This window comes from Lynx canadensis, chromosome A2 (genome assembly GCF_007474595.2).
Source record: "Lynx canadensis isolate LIC74 chromosome A2, mLynCan4.pri.v2, whole genome shotgun sequence".
Lineage (NCBI taxonomy): Eukaryota > Metazoa > Chordata > Mammalia > Carnivora > Felidae > Lynx > Lynx canadensis.
This window is the reverse complement of record NC_044304.2, coordinates 146,277,811-146,300,736: the sequence shown is the minus strand read 5'-3', so window position 1 is coordinate 146,300,736 and position 22,926 is coordinate 146,277,811. Positions and strand designations below refer to the sequence as shown.

General features: G+C 56.6%; 1 protein-coding gene across 1 annotated transcript in view; it reads left to right on the top strand.

The window, feature by feature from the left end:
* The window catches only part of COPG2 (COPI coat complex subunit gamma 2), a gene marked incomplete at its 5' end in the record, with an annotated part of 109,915 nt that overhangs the window by 70,358 nt on the left and 16,631 nt on the right, over positions 1-22,926 (top strand). The window lies entirely within an intron of this gene.

The following is a 22,926-nucleotide window of genomic DNA, read 5'->3' as shown; positions in this document are numbered from 1 at the left end:
ATAGTTATCCCTGGTCATCATTCAGTTCCGTCTGGGGCTTAACCTGCCTTCTCTTAGCCCCTCTCCCAACTCCCTTTTCAGATGTTGGTTCTGGGAGCCCCTGCCCAATCTCCTCTGCGTCGGACGATAGACCAGGCTACTCACTCTAGCACGAGGTAGATTCAAGTTGGCACCGTTGCTGGGTCTGAATCCCAGGTGGTTCCCTCTGGCCCTAGTCGGACCTACACTCCTATCCTGCAACCACCCCGGATCCATAACCCCCTGGGTAGGAAGGCACTTTCTTATCTGGCCTTCAATATTTCTCCTTCAAGCATTAGGCCATCTGGCTTTGACTTCTAATTACCTCCTTGATCCCTTTATGAAGTTCCTCCAGCTCCATCCCCTTCCGGCTTCACTTTCTCTCCTGGTCTGTTTCCCTCTGGTTACCTTTGTCAAAAGTATGTCCACCAGCCACCAATGAAATTGGCTGTACCGTGCTCTTCAGTAAAGCTAGCTTTATTTTCCCTTGGTCCAAACCAGTATCTGGGCCCAGGCTTAACACAGCCCTGGGCTTCAGCCATCATCCTGGGAAACTGCACTGCATCATTGGTTTTTTTCCCCCCAATAGCCACCTCTCCTTTTCTCAAAAGTCCTCCTAAGGTTTCTGGTTTTTAAGGGATGCCATTACTTTGCAACTTAATTTTAAAGGGAAGCAAAATGCTGAACTCACTGAAGACTCAAGCCCTTCCCAGCTGAGAATGCGAGCTCCTCCCAATTCCCCAGGCTCACTTGGATAACTAAGTCAGGTGCCTCACACCCCAGGGAGTGGTCTTAACAGAATACAACAGATACAACTTTACAATATCAAAGTACAGAAAACAACAATATTGAAAGTACAGAAATTACATTGTACAGGAGCAAACCACGATAAGAAAAAACATTTCTACCAAGAGAGGAAGTATCGGGAAGGTTTCCTCACCCCTCCTTTCTAAGGAGTTACTTTATTTTGAAAACACAGATCTTACAAATTAGCCCAGAGGTTTCAACCTTTGGTCTGCTGGCTATGGACTCTTTTGCTTGATGGTGTGTTAGTATTTTGTTCATAAAAATTTGGCACTTGGAGAGTTTTCTTTGTTCTCTGTTAAACTTGGCAAAGGGTGTTCCGATTGGTGTTAAACTGTTTATAAACTCTTGTCCTTGCGTCTTGGAGAAAAGAAATGGAGTTTTGTCTCGACAGTCGGACTTTTAAAATTTAATTGTTAGTAGTCGATTTTTAGTCGACCCATCGTATACCTGCTTAAAATCAAACTCCCTTCTATTCTTCAGTCTTGGTCAGAAACTCTAACATTTTTAACCTATGGCCAATTCAAAGTCTTTGCTGTGCAAAGAACAGAAGTGAAATACCAGGACATAGATGGTAATAAGAGTCCTTCACCACCACCACCACCCCGTTTTTTTGTTTTTTTTTTGCTTTTTTCTTTTTTTCTTTTTTCTTTTTTTTTTTTTTTTTTTTTTTGCGTTTTCCCCATTGCAAATACTGTGAATTTTTCTAATCACCTGAAGATCTATATATCACTTCTACTTATTTCAAAAGTATATTTTCCATACAATCACACACACACACACACACACACACACACACACACAGAAATTCTACAGACTGATTTTTTTCAACTTGAAAACTGTATATCATAATAGAAAGGAATATAGGTTTTGGGGAGAGACAGATTGGGATCTGGATCTGCTACATACGGACTGGGTAACTTGGACAAATTCTTAGATTTCCATAAGCTTGTTAGGATTGTCGTAAAGATGAAATGAAACTAAATAAGGTGATTAGCATGGTGCCAGACACATAGTAAACACTCAATAAACAGAAGCTGTTGTTGTTTCGGTCGTGGAACTATGCACTTTCTGCCTTTATCCTCTTTAAAATCAAGTCTTCCACAGTTCATAGGACATACCCTCTGACCTCCAGGAAGTGGTTCCCACGGTTATCTTGGTCTGTGCTGTATCTTGAAACTTTCTCACTCCCCCTTACTTTATACGTGGGCAAAAAATCTAAACGCCATCTGATAAAATGTACTCGAGCCCAACATCAAGATGGTCCCGTAAATCCTCCCCTCAAACCACAGGCCGTTTGTGGGAAGCTGACCATTATCCCAGGTCTCTATTCAGTTAGTCCTACCGGTCTTCGGTCCTCTGGCCACTCCTCCTTTATGCAGACATGCTTAGAAAAGCCTTCAGGGCAGCGTTCTTTCTTCGCACTCTTTCCCATTCAGCAACTTGCTTTCCTCTGAAGGTTTATTGCACCCCGAGAGCACAGACTACCGGTATGTGCAACATTCTAGCACTGTTTTCCCCCATGACCTCTAGGATGCCCCCTGCCTGTCGAGCTTTTTGTTCCATTATGATTCACAACCACTGTGACCCCCTATATTGCTTTTATTATTGGACTGTCGGGCCTTGAGTGCATCATAGTTCTCGTCTCAAAGCATTTCCACTCATTTAAATAACTCCCTTAAAAAGTCTTCAACAGAAGATACCCATCCGAAGATCCAGTTTAATAGTCCAGGTATAGGAGCCTCTTTTCTCTGTCATTAGGGACGCCGCCTCCCACATAACAATTCGTAACTGTGCTCGACTTGGTACCTGCACCTCCTTAACCTCCGTCTGCTCTTGAGCTACCGCAGGATTCCGATGGGCTCCTACCTCTTACGAATCTGTGGTCTCCATTCTATTACTTGGTGTTCGATATTAATAATATAACTCCCGACACTATGAACAGTTGCAATTAAGTAAAATCTGCATCAGAGTTGTTCGCTTTTACCCACCTCCGGCCACTCACAGGGATCCTTATTCACGGCCCCTCGGGAAACTTTGCCCTTTTCCAAGCTAAGCACATAATCTGTGTTTTTACTCAGATCTTTAAAAAGTAGGATAGGTCGAAATTACTGTTCAACCACCGTTTCCCTCTGCCTTGATCACTGGAATCTGTATCCATCCAGCCTTAGAATCCATATTCCTCCAGTTTGACCCACGAGCTGGACCAACATTCCCAGTTTCAGATCTCCTTTCACCTGCCCCTCCTCCTTGTACCCGCCCTGGCTTTCCTCAAACGCTGAAATTTCTAACATTCCCGCTGTGCGGCTTTCAACCCGTCTTCCCATCCTGTCCCTCGTCACACCGTGGTCAGGGTACAAACCTTTGTTGCTGCCGTTCTTAAACGATAACCCCTCTCCACGATGCACCACAAAGGTGGCATATCCGCTCATTTCCTCTTTTCCCTCTTTTGACTGTAGGGAAAAGACCTCTGCTTGGTCGTAGCACTCAGGCCTGGTTCCACTCGGGAACTTCCTCCTTAACCTACTCTCATCACTCCAAATTCCTCTAATGACTTACTCGCACCTTCATATTTGGACACCAGAAGCACTGGAGGATTGCAGCCGGTGCCCTCCGTCCAGGCTTCGCTTCCCGAACTTAGCTCTGGACGGCCGCGCATTCTCCCGAGTCGGCCGGCTTCCACGCGATTACGTGATAGTTTGCAGGCAGCCACCTGTTTCTCTACAACAACTTACGTTTACATATTTCTCCCAGTTCCCTTTATCCCATTAACTGTGATCAAGCTGACAGGCAGCACTGTGGATCATCGCCATTATAATGTTGCTCAAGAGTTGCGAGATTACTTAGTTAAGTGTACCGTCAGCTTAATTCCAATTTCATTTCAGCCACTTCTTTCCGCTTTTCCTCCGCTCCCTTCCATTGGAAAAACAGCGAACGTATAAATGGCGCGTCGCCGTCTGTGGCATTCACGGTTACCGGCGCCCAGTGCCGTCCTTTCAAAGTCCAAGGCACCGTGCCGATGTGGCTTTATTCGGCTGTAAATATTCTGTAACGTTCTACACTGTCACACAGTCACACAGCAGCACCTGTGCGTTCTTACGTTCATTAGCGGGCTCCCACCATCGGGCCTTACGAGCACACGGGCCTCCCCTTTTGCCCCCAGACCTGCCGACATCCCCGCTGCTGGGAAGTTCTTCAGGGCTCTGTTCCGTTCTCCCTGATGCCCTTTTATCAAACCTGAGCCATGCAGGCGGCCACAGGTTGTCTCCTCCTCCCCCACTGCCTGCCGCTCTTCTCGTCCCGTTGACCCCCCTGACACAAATCCCATCCCATGACCACCTTCTCACGGCTGCTCTCCAGACCCCACTGTCTCTTTTACGCCGTGTGCAGAATCAGTGTGCTCAGAGACACTCTGCTCCATCCATAGCGTCCTGTCCTTCCTCACCTACCACCTGCCGGGCACGTGAAGGGGTCACGGGTCTTTTCCGCCACATCTTCTTCCTCTTGACCGGCCCTCTGTCCCAGTGTGCTGTACTGAATCCACCTGCTGCTGATGTCGCTGCTAACCCCTCTACGTTTCAGGTCGGCCTCTTGGGGGGTCACTCCCTGGTCCTTTCTCTGACCTTTCATCTTCTCACCATGCCCTGCACTGACAGCGTTGTCCCCAACATTTTAAACGGGCCACCAGCTCTCCTGACTCCTCTCCTCTGGCCGCCTCCCCCCACCCCTGCTTCCTCGTAGGCTGTCCTCTTCCTCCTGGGGCAGGGGGGTTGGTTCTTCAAGACCTTGTCCACATTTGGGGGGCAGTTTCTGGATGCCTCTCATCTGCTCCCTCCCCCGGGCCCTCTGCCATCCCTCTCGGCACAGGACATTCATTCCCTGCCCCCCCCCCCAGCCTCTCCTGCCCTACCTGCGAGGCCCTCACCTGCCCCTTCTCACTCCTGCCCCTCGGACCACCTCTCCCCCACCATGTTCTCCCACCTGCTGCAGACTGATGGGCCATCGCCTGATGGGCCTCCAGGGCCCGCCCCCCTGCCTGTCCTGCTCTGCTTGTCTACCGCACACATGACATCGGAACCGTCCCGCTACCTGAGCCACGTGACGTTCCTTCAGCTACCCTCTGAGTCGTCCAGCTGCTTCCGCCGTCCTCTCTGCTGTGTGCTCCCTGCTCGCTCCCTCACCCCCCACTCAAATCACCTCTGTCTTCTCTGCTTCAGACATACGGCACTGAACCCGCACGCTCCCCCGCCAGCCCCTGCTCACGTCCTGTGGACCCATACTCTGCTGGCCGCCTGGGCCCCACACATGTCCCTCCTGCGACCTTTCCTGTTTCCACTCGGACCCCTTCGTTACACACTCTTCCTACAGCGCTCTCCGGGAGCCTGGTCCTCTGACTCTCCTTCCTCTTTCCTTTCACTACTGCACTTTCCCTTCCACCCTCCCTCCTGCCCTCGCCCCTGCCCACAGGGCCCGACACCACTGCACTTGGCCTCCACCTGCAGGAGCCCTGGGTCCTCCTGCCTCCCTGGCAGCATCTCTCCCCCAGATGATCAGCCCTGTGGTCCCCTGTCCCGCCTGCCCCTTCCTTCTGCGCGGACAGCCCGCCCCGTGCTCTGTGCTCACGGTGCTCACCCAACTTCCTTTCGATCGCCATTCTCCTCTCTCTCAGCCTGAGTCCTGAAGCGTCCCTAGCTCTGGGAACACCACTTTGGCACGCCACTCCCTACACGCTGACCGTGAATCCGCACCCAGCCCCCAATGTGCCAGGTGCCCTCTCGGCTACATCCATTTGCTCGCTGTCTTCCTGGTCCCACGTCCTTTGCCCCGTGTCTGACGGTCCTGACTCTGATGTCCCCATGCACCCCCGGCTCAGGGGCTCATCTGCTCAAGCTTCACCTCTCCGCCCGCCTCCACTCTGCCCCTTCCACCCAGCGATTCTCACCCGAGGACGCGTGACCCCCAAGACCGCCTATCAGCATCATCATCGGGCCGTGGTTTTGGGGTTTCTTTTTGTGTTTTTTTGGTTTTGTGTTTGTTGGAGCAGAGCACTGCTCCCCCTCAGATGTTTTGATAGGCCTGCCTTGGGGGCCGTGCCCACAGCCCCCCTCGGGTGAAAACCACCCCCCCATCCTCGGGGAGAATCACTGCGGTGGAAGCCCAGCTCACTCCCCGGGCCTCACTCCCCTGGCACCATCTGTCACCTTCTCCTTCCCTCGGTTGCCACTGACACCCTGAACAGTTAACACCGTTCCTCACATTCCCAACAGTTCCCCACACCGACACCGACCCGGCTCTATCCTCTTGGAAGCACCACATTCTTTGAGCATGTGGTCCCGACACCTGCTGTGCCCCCAGCCCAGTCTGCACGAGAGCATCGTTCTGTTCACACCCTCCCGCCCTCAGCCTTGAGGACTTACCGGCAACGTGACCGTATCTTTGGGCCAATACTGGTTTTTCTCCGTGGGTGCCGCTGGCTCCTTCCCTAGGTTACCTCTCCTCATTTCAGACCCGTGACACCGTCCCCTCACTGTGGTCCTCACGTCCGTCTGGGATTCCTGCCCAGCAGACCTGCCACCGTCCCTGCAGCTCCTGTCCTGTGTCCTCTCTGGGTAGACTCGCTGGTCTTCCCCAGCCTCGCTTCAGTCTGTGGTCATCACCCCCAACGTTGGACGTCTAGATGGGTTGCGAGCTCAGTTTAAAACGTGGTTTTCTCTGTGCCTGGAGCTTCGCCAATGTCTCCCACACCCCTCTGCACATACACCCCATTAATCCCAACCCTGCCCTCCCGTCCAACCCAACTGCCGTCCCCACCTCCCACCCCATCCCCACCGGATCCGTAGTAAAGAGCCTGGCTGGAAAGTTCTACTCTGACCACAACATTCAAGGCTGTAGGGGCGGCCCCTGCCACCACCCCTTTGCTACTCTTCCTTCCCCACGCCACTGCTCCCGCTGGCTGGCCCGGAGCCCTGGACGCGCCTCCAGTAGGCACGTCGAGAAGTGCCAGGGTGCAGACGCTGCCACCTCCCTCTTCTCCGCCCAGCCTGTTGGCGGCCAGCCTGCCTCCCTTCCATGCTCCCCTCTCCTTTGTCCCCTGGGGGTCCCCTTCACCTTGCCCGTCCCTGAGACGTGACCCTCCTGTCACACTGCATCAAGGCCCCATTTTCACATTCCTTCCCCTTCCCTCCTCAGCCCCCGGAGAGCACCCCGCCTCTTCTCTAGGCCCCACGCCTCTCAAAGCTCCCGAAAGCCTGTCATGTAGTCGCATTGGGTCATCCCTTCACCATTGGGAGGTGCTCCCTCCCGGGACCTGCTCTCAGTTCATACCCTTTCCATCCCCTCATCGGGCCATGTTCTCTCTGAACCCACCTGCTGGGGCTCGTCCGGTCCTTCCGCTGGCTCTGACCACCGCCCCCCCCTTTAGGCTCCCTTGTCCCCTAGCCTCACCCCACCTCACCTTCCTTCCTCCTCTCTTCCCTTTTCGATCAAGCCCTTGCCCACCGGACTTTACACCAGGCCTGCACTTTGAGCTCATCCTCCTTCCCTCACCTCCCCTGCTTCCATTCCTTCTCCACCGGGTCCCCTGATGCACCCCTGCCCATCACGCTTGCCCTCCACACCCCACTGACACGGTCCAGATCCCCCTTTGCCCTCCTTCCCTCTTGGCCACGTGCAGATGTCAGCCCCCCCTCTCGTTCTCCATCCAGTAAGCCCTGCTGCCTCTGTTGTCCACCATATCAAGCCTCTAAAACAAGGGTCCCCAGACCTCACCAGCCCACCCCTTGCTCTCCCTCCCTGCCCCTCTACTGCCGACATCTTCTTCGATAGACCCAGGGCATCATGCTGGGTTAAAGGTCACTTCTTACCTGCTTCCCTGTAGAGGCTCTGCTGGGTGCCAGACCTCCACCCCTCCAGCCTTCCTGATGTAGCATACACAGAATTAGTTATTGCTACAAACCGTCACTTCTGCCTTGGTTACTGTGCACTCCTCCACTCTAAGCAGATTTTCTACCCACGCACTGGACTCCAACCACGTGAGTCCATCCCAAGCCCCTGAAGTGACCGGCCAGAGGTCTCTGTGCAGGACGTGTCTTAATGTGGAGTGCTGCCCCTCCCCCTCTGTGTTCTGTCCTTACACAGTTCCTTTCCCACCTGCGTTCGGGGCCCTCGACTTCAAACGCCCTGCCTGTAGCATCTTGGCTATGTTCTGCTCAGCTCTGCTCCTGTCATCTGGCCTTATATACCCCACGTGCCACTCTGCACCCCCCCCCCAGCCTTGCTGACGTCCCCAGAGAGGAGCTCAGGCCGCCTCCCTCCTCACAGCACCGCCCTCCTGACCCTTCCTGACCCCCGTGTGCATTCGTGAGATTCTCTGCACTCCTCCGAGCAGCCTGCCCTGCCCTTCCCATTGACTCCCCTGTCCCCACAAATACCCCCCACTGCCTTTGCGGCTGCTCAGATTCCACTCTCTCTCCCCCCACTGGATGCAGAAGCACCTCGTGCAGCCTATCCTCTGCCTCCTCTCCCACCTCTGTCTTCCAGAAACCCTCTACTTCATCCTCAGCATCCAGTCCCAGTTCTGCCCTGAATTCAATGGTCTCTTCCTTGATGTCTGCTCCCTTCTGACCCGCCCTCATGCTCCTCTGTAGCCAGGTTCTTGGTCCCCAACCTGCTGTACTGACTCCTTCTGCTGACCCGGTTCTACCCTCTTGTGTCTGCCATCTTGGAGACAGTGGTTCCTTCTCTTGACTTCTCTCTGACCTTTCATTGCCTCAATATTTCTTTTGCGAACGGGGTTGTTCCTGCCCTTTAAATGGGCCTCTGCCTCTATTACCTCACCTTCCACCTCTCCCATGTTCCTCTCTTGGCACACCTGCACCGTTCTCCCTGCACGGGCTTCCTCAGGGCCTTGTCCACACCCGGGGGCACAGTTCCTGGATGCCTCACGTCTGCTCCCTCCCCCGGGCCCTCTGCCATCCCTCCCGGCACAGGACATTCATTCCCTGACCCTCCCCAGCCTCTCCTGCCCTACCTGCGAGGCCCTCACCTGCCCCTTCTCACTCCTGCCCCTCGGACCACCTCTCCCCCACCATCTTCTCCCACCTGCTGCGGACTGATGGGCCATCGCCTGAAGGGCCTCCAGGGCCCGCCCCCCTGCCTCTCCTGCTCTGCTTGTCTACCGCACACATGACATCGGAACCGTCCCGCTACCTGAGCCACGTGACGTCCCTTCAGCTACCCTCTGAGTCGTCCAGCTGCTTCCGCCGTCCTCTCTGCTGTGTGCTCCCTGCTCGCTCCCTCACCCCCGCTCACCCCACCTCCATCGTCTCTGCTTCAGACATACGGTACTGAACCCACACGCTCCCCCGCCAGCCCCTGCTCACGTCCTGTGGACCCACACTCTGCTGGCCGCCTGGGCCCCACACACGTCCCTCCTATAACCTTTCCTGTTTCCACTCGGACCCCTTCGTTGCACACTCTTCCTACAGCGCTCTCCGGGAGCCTGGTCCTCTGACTCTCCTTCCTCTTTCCTTTCACTACAGCATTTTCCCTTCCACCCTCCCTCCCGCCCTCGCCCCTGCCCACATGGCCCGACACCACTGCACTCGGCCTCCACCTGCAGGAGCCCTGGGTCCTCCTGCCTCCCTGGCAGCATCTCTCCCCCAGATGATCAGCCCTGTGGTCTCCTGTCCCGCCTGCCCCTTCCTTCTGCGCGGACAGCCCGCCCCGTGCTCTGTGCTCATGGTGCTCACACAACTTCCTTTTGATCGCCATTCTCTCTCTCTTGGACCTAGTCCTAATGTGTCAACTAGCCTGCACTCCCCACCCACTGACAGTCGATCCCAACCCTCCCACCCACCCCACATCGTACCAGAGGCCTTCTCGGCTACATCCATTTGCTCGCTGTCTTCCTGGTCCCACGTCCTTTGCCCCGTGTCTGACAGTCCTGACTCTGATGCGTCCGTCTGCCCCCGGCTCAGGGGCCCCTCTGGCTCAAGCTTCACCTCTCCGCCCGCCCTCCACTCTGCCCCTTCCACCCAGCGATTCTCACCCGAGGACGCGTGACCCCCAAGACCGCCTATCAGCGTCATCTCTCGTGCCTTCTTCTGTGTTTTCATTTTGGGGTTTTCTTTTGGTTTTGCTTTGAGCAGAGAACTGCTCATCCCTCAGAGATCTTAATAGGCCTGCCTTGGGGGCCATGCCTGCATCCTCCTCAGATGAAGTCGACCACCACCCTCCATCCCTGTGAACAATCCTGGCTACGGAAACCCGACCTGCTCCCTGGCTGCCCTCTCCCCTTATATGCTTCTGGGCTCCACCAGTTGCCATTGACCTTGTTCCTCAAACTCCCAGCACTCCCAACATTTGACATTGACCCGGCTCTATCCTCTTGGAACCACCTCATTCTTTCCACGTTTACTCTTTGACATGCATACCCCCAAACCCCAGTCTGCATGAGAGCACCGTTCTGTTCACACGGCTCCCTCACACCCCTCCAGCCCCCCCCCCCCCCACCTTATGACACAAGGCACTGTGACAGTATCTTTGGCCCTAATCTTGTCCTTTCGGTGTCTGCCATCGTGCCTCTCTCTAGGTTACCCCACCTGACCTCAGACCCGTGACACTGTTCCCTGCAGAGTCTTGTCCCTGTGGTCCTCACGTCCCCCTGCGATTCCCATCCAGCAGACCTTGCCTTGCACCCTTCCTGTAGCTACTCTCCTGTGTCCTCTCTGAGTGGACTCGCTCGTCTCCTCTGCCCTCTCCTCAGCCCGTATTCATCATCCTCAACCCTGGATGTGTCGTCACCCCAGCAGCCTAGTTTGAAAAGAGGTTTTTCCCCGCGCCTGGAGCATGGCTCGTGTCTCCCAACGCCCACCCCATGCCCACTGATCCCCAAAACCCATGCCCTCCCCGACACCCAAATACCACCCCCCCGACCCTCCCTCCCACCCCATTCCCCCCTCCCCCCTGTCCGTCCCTCCCACCCCAAAGCCCCTCCCACCCCTCCCCTGCCTCCCACCCCAACCCCACCTCCCACCCCAACCCCGCCGGATCCATAGTAGAGCCTGGCCAAAAATTCTCCCCTTGCCACAACATTCAAGGTTCTAGGAGCAGCCACTGCTCGGGGTTCACTGCTAGGCAGCCCTCTTCTCCCCTCCCCTCATGCCTCTGCTCCCGCCGTGGGGCCCCACACTCTGCCGAGACCTGCCACCTCCCTCTTCTCCTTGCTTCCCCTGTTGGGTGTCCAGTCCCTCCCCCTTCCACCACACTCCATTCTCCATCCTCCCCGGTGCCACCTTGTGTCTCTGGAAAGTGACCCACCTGTCACACTGCTTCCAGGCCCCATTTTCACATTCCTTCCTGTGACCTTTCCTCATGAGACATTTCTTCCCTTTCCCTCCTCGGCCCCGGGAGAGCACCCCAGCTCTTCTCTAGGACCCACGCCTCTCAAAGCTCCCGAAAGCCTGTCACGTAGTTGCTTTGGGTCATCCCTTCACCATTGGGAGGTGCTCCCTCCCGGGACCTGCTCTAGGGTCACACTCTTTAACCCCCTCATCGGGCCATGTTCTCTCTGACCCCACCTGCTGGCGCTCGTCTGGTCCTTCCACTGGCTCTGACCACCGCCCCCCCTTAGGCTCCCTTGTCCCCTAGCCTCACCCCACCTCACCTTCCTTCCTCCTCTCTTCCCTTTTCAATCAAGCCCTTGCCCACCGGACTTTACACCAGGCCTGCCACTTCCTCCTCTTCCTTCTTCCCTCAAATCCAGTGCTCCTTTCTCTTTCTCCTCTCCATCGGGTCTGGGGACCCAACCCCGTCCATTGTGCTTGATCTCCCACTCCTCGTTGAGATGGTCCAGACCTCCTATGCCCTCCTCCCCTCTTGGCCATGTTCCCCTCCCAGCGCCCACTTGCAGACTTAAGGCCCTCACACCCTCCATCCCATTCCGCCTCACCCCCATCTATTAGCCACCATCCCGCCTCATGGAAACGAGTCCCCCAAGCCCCAGTCTCCACTGTCCGCCCCTTGTTCTCTCCTTCTGGGCCCCCGCACAACCCTCATTATCTTCTTCGAGTAGACCTAGGGCACTCCACTGGTTTTGAAAATCTCAGTCCTTCTCTGGTTCCCTGTACGACCTCTCTGCTGCCTGCTAGACCTCCACGCGTCAGCCCCGTGTTAGAGAAGCAGCACACATTTGGTTATCAATGCAAAATATGCCTTCCACCTTGGTTCCCACCCACTCCCCCACTAGTTCGCAGCAGATCCGCCACCCACACGCTGGACTCCGTCCACCTGAGCCCGCCTCAGTGACCCTGAGGCTCCCTGCCATGGTTTCTGTGCGGGGTCCACGGGCAGTGCTGCCCCATTCCTGTCTCACCTCGGTTATCGTGACTCCTTTCCCCACCGGCTGGAGGTGGCCCCAGGTATTCCAATGTCCGACGACGGTGGTTCGGGGCTGTTCCTGCCCTGGCCTCCATACTGCACACGGCAGTCATCTTGCCTTCTGAGATTTGCCGCAGCCCCCAGATCAGGAGTTCCGCAAGCTGCCTTCCCCTTTTCCGTGGTGTCCCCTTCACAGACCCAGGGTCCCTCCTACATCCACGATTTTCTCCCTTCTTCCATGCTGCTTGTTTCTTTGTTTTCCCGTTAAGTTCCCTGACCCGAGTGACCTCTGAAGGACTGCCTTCCATGGCTGCCTGAGACTCCACGGTCTTTCTCTTTCCACGCTGGCCAGAGCCTGACGTGGCTCAGCCCATCCCTCACGTTTTCTCCCGCTCTGGTCTTCTAGAAACCTCTTCATCTTCGGCACCACATCCCACTTCTCCACGACACGCCAGTCATGCAGCAGATTTCCTAGTCTTTCCTCCAGATCTCCTCCCCTTTTGATTAGCCCTCTTGCTCCCCCTTGCTGTCATTGTCCTTCCCAGGGTGCTGTACCGAATCCCTCTCTTGTCCCCGTCTGCCCGAAGCCACCACCCACCTTTGCCGGTCCACCATTTTGGAGCGGTGGTTTCTCTAACCTCCTCTCGGAACTCGCATCGTCTCGCCATGCCTTCGCTGGCAGGGGGTCCCCAACATTCTCAATGGGCCGCCACCTCTATCACCACATCCTCCTCTGGCCTCCTCCTGTGTCTCCAGGTTCTAATGCTGGTCTTACCTTGCTGTGCTCCTCCTCCTGCACGGGCTTCCTCAGGGCCTTGTTCACACCCGGGGGCACAGTTCCTGGATGCCTCTCGTCCGCTGCCTCCCCCGGGCCCTCTGCCATCCCTCCCGGCACAGGACATTCATTCCCTGACCCTCCCCAGCCTCTCCTGCCCTACCTGCGAGGCCCTCACCTGCCCCTTCTCACTCCTGCCCCTCGGACCACCTCTCCCCCACCATCTTCTCCCACCTGCTGCGGACTGATGGGCCATCGCCTGATGGGCCTCCAGGGCCCGCCCCCCTGCCTCTCCTGCTCTGCTGGTCTACCACACACATGACATCGGAACCGTCCCGCTACCTGAGCCACGTGACGTCCCTTCAGCTACCCTCTGAGTCGTCCAGCTGCTTCCGCCGTCCTCTCTGCTGTGTGCTCCCTGCTCGCTCCCTCACCCCCGCTCACCCCACCTCCGTCGTCTCTGCTTCAGACATACGGTACTGAACCCGCACGCTCCCCCGCCAGCCCCTGCTCACGTCCTGTGGACCCACACCCTGCTGGCCGCCTGGGCCCCACACACGTCCCTCCTGCGACCTTTCCTGTTTCCACTCGGACCCCTTCGTTGCACGCTCTTCCTACAGCGCTCTCCGGGAGGCTGTTCCTCCGACTCTCCTTCCTCTTTCCTTTCACTACAGCACTTTCCCTTGCACCCTCCCTCCCGCCCTCGCCCCTGCCCACATGGCCCGACACCACTGCACTCAGTCTCCACCCGCAGTGAGCCCTGGGTCCTGCTGTCCCCCTTCCTCCTGTCCTCCTGCCTCCCCAGCAGGATCTCTCTCCCACCAGTGTGGTCTCCTGTCCCGTCTGCCCCTTCCTTAGCTGTGGACAATCCATCTGGTGCTCTCTGCTCTTACCCACAAAACTCAACTACCTTTGGTCGCCACTCCCATCTCTCAGCCTTATTCCTCAAGTGTCCTCAGCGTCTGGATGACCGCATTTGCTCTCTACTCCCTAACCTTGCTGGCGAATCCCAACACCACCTCCATCACGCCGGGAGCCTCGTGGGCTACATCCATTTGCTCGCTGTGTGCCTGGTCTGGAGTCCTTGTCCCCCATGTGAGACAGTCCTGACTCTGAGGCCTCCATCTTTGCTGATCGGGCCCTCGTGTGCTCAAGCTTCACCTCCCTGCTCCTCTCCCCACTGCGCCCCTTCCACCCAGGGGTTCTCATCCCAGGACGCTGGCGCCCCCGGAGGCCTGGCAGCAGCTGCGGCCCTTCATGCTTTTGTTAGGTCTGGATGTTTGTATGTTTTGCTGCTCACCCCTCAAATCTTTTCTCCGGCCCCCACTGTGTTCCATGCCCACGGCCCTTCTGGTGAAATCCACCCCTCCATCCCAGGGCAGGAGCACTGAGGCGGGAACCCCCCCTGCTTCCCTGGGGTGCCACTCCCCTCGCCAGCCTCCAGCCGCCTACCATTTGCCAACAGTACTTGTCCCTCACATCCCAGCGCTGCCCCCACCCGGACACTGGCCCGGCTCTCTCCTCTTAGAACCACCGCGGTCCCTTCCGTAACCACCCTGACACCCGACATACTCCAAACCCCAGTGTGCGTTACAGCATTGTTCTTTTCTCCCCTCCACATACACCTCCTTCCTCCAACACTTGATGACCCTCAGGCATGTCAACGACGTCTGGTCCAAATCTGGTCCTTCTTTCTCGGTGCTTGCTCTCCCTTTTCCTACGGTACCCATCATCATCAGATCTGTGAAGCAGTCCCACCATACACCCTTGTTCTTCTGGTTCTCCCGGGCCCCTGTGTTCCTGCTAACCAGACCTTTCCCCCTACCTGTCACGCAGCCAATGTCTCTGTCCTCTCTGGGTGGATTCACTGATCTCCCCCGCTTCCCCAGCCTGGAGTCACCACCCACAGCACCGGACCTGAAGTCAGTTCGCTTTTCAGTAAGATGAGATGGATTTTTCAGTGTCCGGACTTAGCTCGCATCCTCCTCCCTAGCCCTGTGCCCACCAGTGCCCACACTGCCCTCCTGGCCAGCCTCGTCAGACCCACCTACACCCAGACCTGAACCCTGTCCCTGCCTCCCACACTGTTTCAGTAGAATCCAGAGTATAAAAAACAGCCAAGAATTATTTTTTTTTTGCCACATTATTCAAAGCCACGCAACAGCCACTGCTGGCTATCCTTCTTCCTCCCCCTCCACCCAATGCCTCTGCTTCCACTGGCTGACCTCGGAGCTCCAGACTTCCTTCTGGTTGGGACCTCTGAGATCTGCCTGGATGTCAACCTGCCACCTCTCTCCTCTTCTCCCCCCACCCCCCAACCCCACTCCCAATAGCGTCCGGTCTTCCCGTCCACCACACTCCACTCTTCATCCTCTTCTCGGTGCCTCCCATCACCTAATCGGTCTCTGGGAGGTGACACTCCCGTGTAGTTGCAACAAAGCCCTGTTTTGACATCCTATCTGCCACCTTTCCTCACGGGGCCCTTTTCTTAGCCTGTCTCTTCTCTAGGACCCATGCAGCTCTCTCAACGCTCCCTAATGCCGGTCATGTATTTGCACTGGGTCATCCCTTCTTCATCGGGGATGTGCTCCCTCCCATGAACTGCTCTCACAGCTCACGCTCTTCCTATCGTCTTGCCAGGCCACATCCTGTCCTCAAACCATCTTCTGTCTCCTTGTCACATCCTTCCACTGGCTCTGGCTGTTTGCTCTCTTTCCCGGGCCTCACCCCACCTCACTTTCCTTCTTCCTCCCTCTTCCCTTTCGATCAAGCCGTTGCCCATGGGACTTTGCACCAGGCCTTCACTCCCTCCTCTTCGTCCTCACCACGCATTCTCTGCCTCCGTTTCTTCTCCGTCGGGTCCCTCGATGCCCCCCTGCCCTTCGCGCTTGCCCTCCCACTCTCCTTTCCCATGGGCCGGATCCCGCTTTGCCTTCGGTCTTGGCCACGTGTCTCATAACACCTGCAGGCAGGGTTTAAGAGTCTCCTCTCACTCTCCATCCCACTCTGCCTGGCCTCCCTGTTGTCCGTGGAATCAGGCCTCCTGAACAAAAGCTCCTTAGGCCCCTGCTTTCCCGCCCCCTGCCGTCTCCCTCTGTGTACCTTACTGCCACGCTATCTTCTTAGAGTACACCACTGGGTTTCAGAGTCCCCTGTCCTTCCCTGCTTCCCTTGTGGAGCCTCTGCGCCTTATGCTAGACCTCCACCTTTCCCACCCCCACCGGCTTGGCAGGATTCAGTAATTGGTGCGAAATGTCCTCTCTGCCTTGGTTCCCACCCACTACCCTGCCATTTGTAAGCACATTTGCCACTCACAATATGCTCCGTCCACGAGTCCATTCCAGTGTCCCTGAGGTTACCTGCCATGATTTCTTTGTGGGGTCCACCTTAATGTGCCACGATGCCCCGTTTCCTATTTCACTCCAGTCATTTTGGCCCTTTACCCAACTTTTGCCGAGGGCTTCAAACACCCAGCCTATGGTGGCCCGGCTCGGCTCAGCTCTGCTCCTACCATCCAGCCTCAATATGGCACATGCCAACCTTCTTACCCCAAGGGCTGCGATGTCCCCAGATGGGGAACTCTTTAGGCCACCTTCCCCTCTTCCGTGGTGCCCCCTCAACCAACCCTGAGTGCCTTGTGGTTCGTAAGGTTCTCTCCTCTGCTGTGCCACCTGTTCCTTTCATTTCCCAGCGACTCCTCTGAGCCAGCTCACATCCCCCAAACTGCTTTCTCATGGACACCCACGACTGCTGTCTACATCAGCGCTGGGTTGATATTGACCTTGTGTGGCCCGCTCTGCCTTTTCTCCTGCTCTTGTCTTCAAGAGACTCCCTCGATCATCTCAACATCCTGCCCTACTTCCCCTGCCACATGCCACTCGTGCAGAAGAGTAAGTGGTGTTCTCCTTGACATCTGCTCCTTTCTGGACCCGCCTCCTGTTCGTTCTGTAGTCAGCTTTTTCATCTCTGACATGCCGTACTCAATCCTTCTGATGTCACATTCACTCCTAAGCATCCAACCTTTTCAGGAACCGTGCTGAAGACCCTGGATGCTTATCTGGGCTTCTCTCTGACCTTTCATTGCCGCCCAAGCCCTTCACTGACCTGGCCACATGCAAGGTTTTAAATGGGCCATCACCTCCACCATCGCATCCACCTCTGGCCCCTTCCTACCTCTATGGAGTTCCTTGCTTGCCTGACCCACTCTGTGTTCTTTCTTTCGCATGGGCTTCCTCGTGCCCTTGGTCCATCACTGGAGGCAAAATTCTAGATTCCCCATACTCCCTCCTTTGGGCATTCTGACATTCCTTCCTTGATAAAGTACATACCAATATCTTTGAACAAGCCTCATGTGCCCTAGCTGCAGGGTGCGTTCACCTGCCCTTTCTTACTATTCTTGCCCCTGAGACCACCTCTCCTTGACCATATTCTCCCACCTGACCTACCTTCAGGCCCCCATTTCATTGCCTCTCCGGCTCTGCTTGTCGCATACATGGCAAAGGAACTGTCCTCTTACCTGAGCCACGTGACGTTCCTTCAGCTACCCTCTGTGAGTCGTCCAGCTGCTTCCGCCGTCCTCTCTGCTGCGTGCTCCCTGCTCGCTCCCTCACCCCTCGCTCAGCCCAGCCCACCTCCGTCGTCTTTGCTTCAGACATACGGTACTGAATCCACACGCTCCTCCCGCCAGCCCCTGCTCACGTCCTGTGGACCCACACTCTGCTAGCCCGCCAGGCCCCACACAACCTTTCCTGTTTCCACTCGGACCCCTTCGTTGCACACTCTTCCTACAGCGCTCTCCGGGAGCCTGTTCCTCCGACTCTCCTTCCTCTTTCCTTTCACTACTGCACTTTCCCTTCCACCCTCCCTCCCGCCCTCGCCCCTGCCCACAGGGCCCAACACCACTGCACTCGGCCTCCACCTGCAGGAGCCCTGGGTCCTCCTGCCTCCCTGGCAGCATCTCTCCCCCAGATGATCAGCCCTGTGGTCTGTCCCGTCTGCCCCTTCCTTCTGCGTGGACAGTCCGTACGTTGCTCTCTGCTCACGCTATATAACCCAGCTTCCTTTCATTCCGCATTCCCATCTCCATCAGCTTTATTCCTCCAGTGTCCTCAGCTCCAGGGCCACTCACCGGCATTCCACTCCTTACCCACTGAGAGCAAATCCCAACACCTCCCCCTTCTTTCCAGGTGCCTTCTTGGTTACATCCATTTGCTTGTTGTCCGCCTGGTCCCAGGTCCTTTTCCCCCATGTCTGACGGTCCTGACTCTGATGCGTCCATCTACCCCCGGCTCAGGGGCTCGTCTGGCTCAAGCTTCACCTCTCTGCCTGCCCTCTCCTCTGCCCCTTCCACCCAGTGGTTCTCACCCGAGGATGCGTGACCCCTAAGACCGCCTATCAGCATCATCATCAGGGCATGATTTTGTGGGTTTTTTGTGGTTTGTTTGGGTTTTTTTTTTTTTTTTTGGTTTTGTTTTTGTTGGAGCAGAGCACTGCTCCCCCTCAGATGTTTTGATAGGCCTGCCTTGGGGGCCGTGCCCACAGCCCCCCTCGGGTGAAAACCACCCCCCCATCCTCGGGAAGAACCACTGCTATGGAAGCCCTGACTTCCTAGCTGCAGTTTCTTCTTGTGCACCTATAGGCTTCCATTGTTTGCCACGGAAACTTCATCAGATCTCAACACCACCCCGCTGTGTGACTGGATTGGCACTCTCCTCTTGAAACCACCATATTTACTCTTTGGCACATGACATGCCACAAATCCAGTATGCATCACGGCATTGTTCTTTTCACACCTCCTGCCACACTCCTCCTGTCCCTCCATTTTTTATGACTCTCCAGCATTGTGAAAATGTCTCTGGTCCAGTCTGGTGTTTCTTAGCATTTGCCACTGTCCCCTGACCTATATTACTCCTGCTCATTTCAGACCCATGACAGTCTCATCCTGTAAAGCCTGGCCCCTGCGGTCCTCACGGCCCTCCGATTTACCTGCCAACCATACCCTTCCCTTCTACCTTTCCTGTGCCGCTCTTCCGTCCTCTCCAGGTGAAGTCAGTGGTCTCTCTCACCTTCTCAGCCTGTGGTCGTCACCCTCAACGCTTAATTTGTAATCAGTCCACAAGCTCAGTTGAAGATGGTTTTCTCAGTGCCTAGAGCTTGGCTCATGTCCCCACCCCCCCACAAACCCCAAACCCCCCACCCCGACCCCGAGCCCAACCCTGCCCTCCAGACCCAGTAAAACCCAACCCACCCAGTAAAACCCAACCCACCCGGTTAAATCTGACCCATACCCAACCCCTACTCCCATTTCCCCCCTCCCACCCCATTCCCCGCCTCCCACCCCATCCCCACCTCCCACCCCATCCCCACCGGATCCGTAGTAAAGAGCCTGGCCGGAAAGTTCTACTCTTACCACGACATTCAAGGCTGTAGGGGCGGCCCCTGCTACTACCCCTTTTCCCTCTCCCCTCCCACTGCCTCTGATCTCAGTGGCTAGCAGCACGCCCAGAGCTTCTGTCTGTTAGGCACCTCTGAGATCTACCAGAATGCATACTCTGTCACCTCCCCCTTCTCCTTGCTCCCCGTGTTAGCGTCCACCCTGTCTCCTTGCCGTTGCGCTCCCATCCCTCGTGTCCTAAGTGCCTTTCACCTGGTCTCTGTCTGGGAGGTGACCCTCCTGTCACATTGCAGCAAGGAAGGCCCCATTTGGACATTACTTCCTACGACCTTTCCTTATGGGCCACATTGCTTCTTTTTCTCTCCTTGGCCCATGGAAAGCGGCCTGCCTCTTCTTTAGGGCCCATGCAACTCACCTCAATGCCTGTCATTTAATTGCATGAAGTCATCCCTTCGTCATGGGGGATGTGCTCCCTCCTATGACCCTCTCTCGCAGCTCACTCCCTTCCCATCCCCTCAACAGGCCACGTTCTTTCTGAAACCATCTGCTGTCGCTCCTCTGGTCCTTCCACTGGCTCTGACCACTCCCCTCCCTGTAGGCTCCCTTTTCCCCTAGCCTCACCCCATCTCACCTTCCTTCCCCTTCTGTCTTCCCTTTCAGTCAAGTCCTTGTCCACAGGACTTGACCCCAGGCCTGCACTTTCACTCCTTCCTATCACCCATGCTCTCCCACTCCCCACTGTCAAGTTCCAGACCCCTGCTGTGCCTTCTTTACCTCTTGATCACATTCCTCTCACCGCACCCAAGTGCAGGTCTTAAGACTCACCCATCGCTCTCCCTCCCGTTCTGCGTGGCCCCTTCTTTTGTCCACCTGATCAAGCATCGTGAACACCACCCCCCAAGCCCTCGGCATCCCACTCCTTTCTCTCTGGGGCCCGTTGCTGTGCACGCCGTCTTCTCAGACCAGACCCTATGATACTCACTGGTTTTGAGCATCCTCTCGCACCCTACTTGCTGTGCGGAGGCTCTGTATGCCAGACCGCCACCGTTGTCAGCCCCCCCCCCCCCCCGGAACAGAAGCATGCATTCAGTAATAGTGAAATGTCACCTTCGCCTCGATTCACACTTAACTCCTTCACCATCTTTACTCACACATCTGCTACCCCCACACTGCACTCCATCCACATGAACCCATCCTGAGTCCCTGAGGTTACCTGCTGGTGGTTTCTGGGCAGAGTCCCTCTTAATGTGCGAGACCGCCGTGTTTCCTCTGTTTCACTGCATGCATTGTGGCCCCTTTTCCTGCTGGCCGCTGAGGGTCCCCGCTTTTAAACCCTCTGGCTGTGGTGTCTCCGCTCCTACGATCAGCCCTCCATACCGCACACGCCACACCTCTTGCCCCGTGAGACCGGGAGCTCTTCGGGTGCCTCCTCCTTTCCCGAGGTGCTCCCTTTGCCGACCCTGCGTCCCTCGCAGCTTTGGAAGTTCTTTCCCCCTCTTCCACGTCTGCTGTATCTTCCTCCTCCTGTCTGCTCACCTGACCCACGAGCTCTCACAGACTGCCTTCTCGGAGCCACTCAGGATGCCACGGTCTCCTCTCCACACGGGGTGTGGAACGAACCTTCCTCGGCCCATCTTCTGCCTGTGCTCCCGCTCTTGTCTTTGAGACACGCCCCGCCACGTCTACAACTTCCCGTTCCACTTCTGCCACTGCCTGGCGTCCCGGGATGGCTTCAGCGGTCTGTTCCTCGATATACCAGCTCCTTTCGGGCCTGACCTCACGTTCGCTCCGTTGCTGGCTTCTTCATCCCCAGCTTGCAGTGCTGAATCCATCTGCTGTCCCAGTTCCTCTGTAAGTACGCGGCCTTGTCACGGCCGCCACTGGAAGAAGGTCCTTGTTTCTCTGCGCTTCCTGCTGACGTTTTACGTCTCACCGTGCCCTGCAGGGACCACGCTGTCTCCGACATTCCCACTAGGCCCCTCTCTCTCTCCCCCTCATCCTCCCCGGGCCTCCTCCCACCCGGCCCAGGCTCCTGGCTGGCCTGATGCAGATCATGTGCCTTCACCCGCACGGGCTTCGACACACGCTAGTTCCTCTAGGGGTCAAAGGTCCTGGATTCTCCACGTCTAGTCCCTCCTTTGGGCTCTTTCCCATCCCTCTCTTGGTACAGTGTGGTACCAGAAGCTCTCAATAAGCCTCTCCTGCCCTAATTACAAGGCTCCATACCTGCCCTTCCTCATGCTAACTGCCAGTGACACCACCACCCTAAGACTTCTCACCTGACCTCCAACGCCTGGGCCCAGACTGCAGGTCTCTCCCGCTTTGTGCCTCTACTGTATACAAGGGAAAGAAAATGTCCTAAGTCGTGAGACATTAGCTACCCTCTGTGAGTTGTCCAGCTGCTTCCGCCGTCCTCTCTGCTGTGTGCTCCCTGCTCGCTCCCTCACCCCCCGCTCAGCCCACCTCCGTCATCTCTGCTTCAGACGTACGGTACTGAACCCGCACGCTCCCCCGCCAGCCCCTGCTCACGTCCCGTGGACCCACACTCTGCTGGCCGCCTGGGCCCCACACACGTCCCTCCTGCGACCTTTCCTGTTTCCATTCGGACCCGTTAGTTACGTCCTTCTGACACTGCTCTCAGGGAGCCTCTTTCTAATTTTCCTACCTCTGGCCTTGCATCAAGCACTTTGTCCTCTGCCCTCCCCCGCCCTGGCCGCGGAAGTGCCACACACATCACAGCACTCAGTCCTGACCTAGATGTCACGGCTCTAGGTATTACCGTCTAGCACTCTGTTTCTCCCTCCCTCCCTGGCAGCATCTCTCCCCCAGATGATCAGCCCTGTGGTCTCCTGTCCCGCCTGCCCCTTCCTTCTGCATGGACAGCCCGCCCCGTGCTCTGTGCTCGTGGTGCTCACACAACTTCCTTTCGATCACCATTCTCCTCTCTCTCGGCCCGAGTCCTGAAGCGTCCCTAGCTTTGGGAACACCACTTTGGCACGCCACTCCCTACACGCTGACCGTGAATCCGCACCCAGCCCCCAATGTGCCAGGTGCCCTCTCGGCTACATCCATTTGCTCGCTGTCTTCCTGGTCCCACGTCCCTTCCCCCGTGTCTGACGGTCCTGACTCTGATGTCCCCATGCACCCCCGGCTCAGGGGCTCATCTGCTCAAGCTTCACCTCTCCGCCCGCCCTCCACTCTGCCCCTTCCACCCAGCGATTCTCACCCGAGGACGCGTGACCCCCAAGACCGCCTATCAGCATCATCATCGGGCCGTGGTTTTGGGGTTTCTTTTTGTGGTTTTTTGGTTTTGTGTTTGTTGGAGCAGAGCACTGCTCCCCCTCAGATGTTTTGATAGGCCTGCCTTGGGGGCCGTGCCCACAGCCCCCCTCGGGTGAAAACCACCCCCCCATCCTCGGGGAGAATCACTGCGGTGGAAGCCCAGCTCATTCCCCGGGCCGCACTCCCCGGGCACCGCCTGTACACTTCCATGGGCTGTAAGTGACACTGTTCCTCAGATCCCGGCACTGCCCCCACTCTGTCTAGGCCTGGCAGT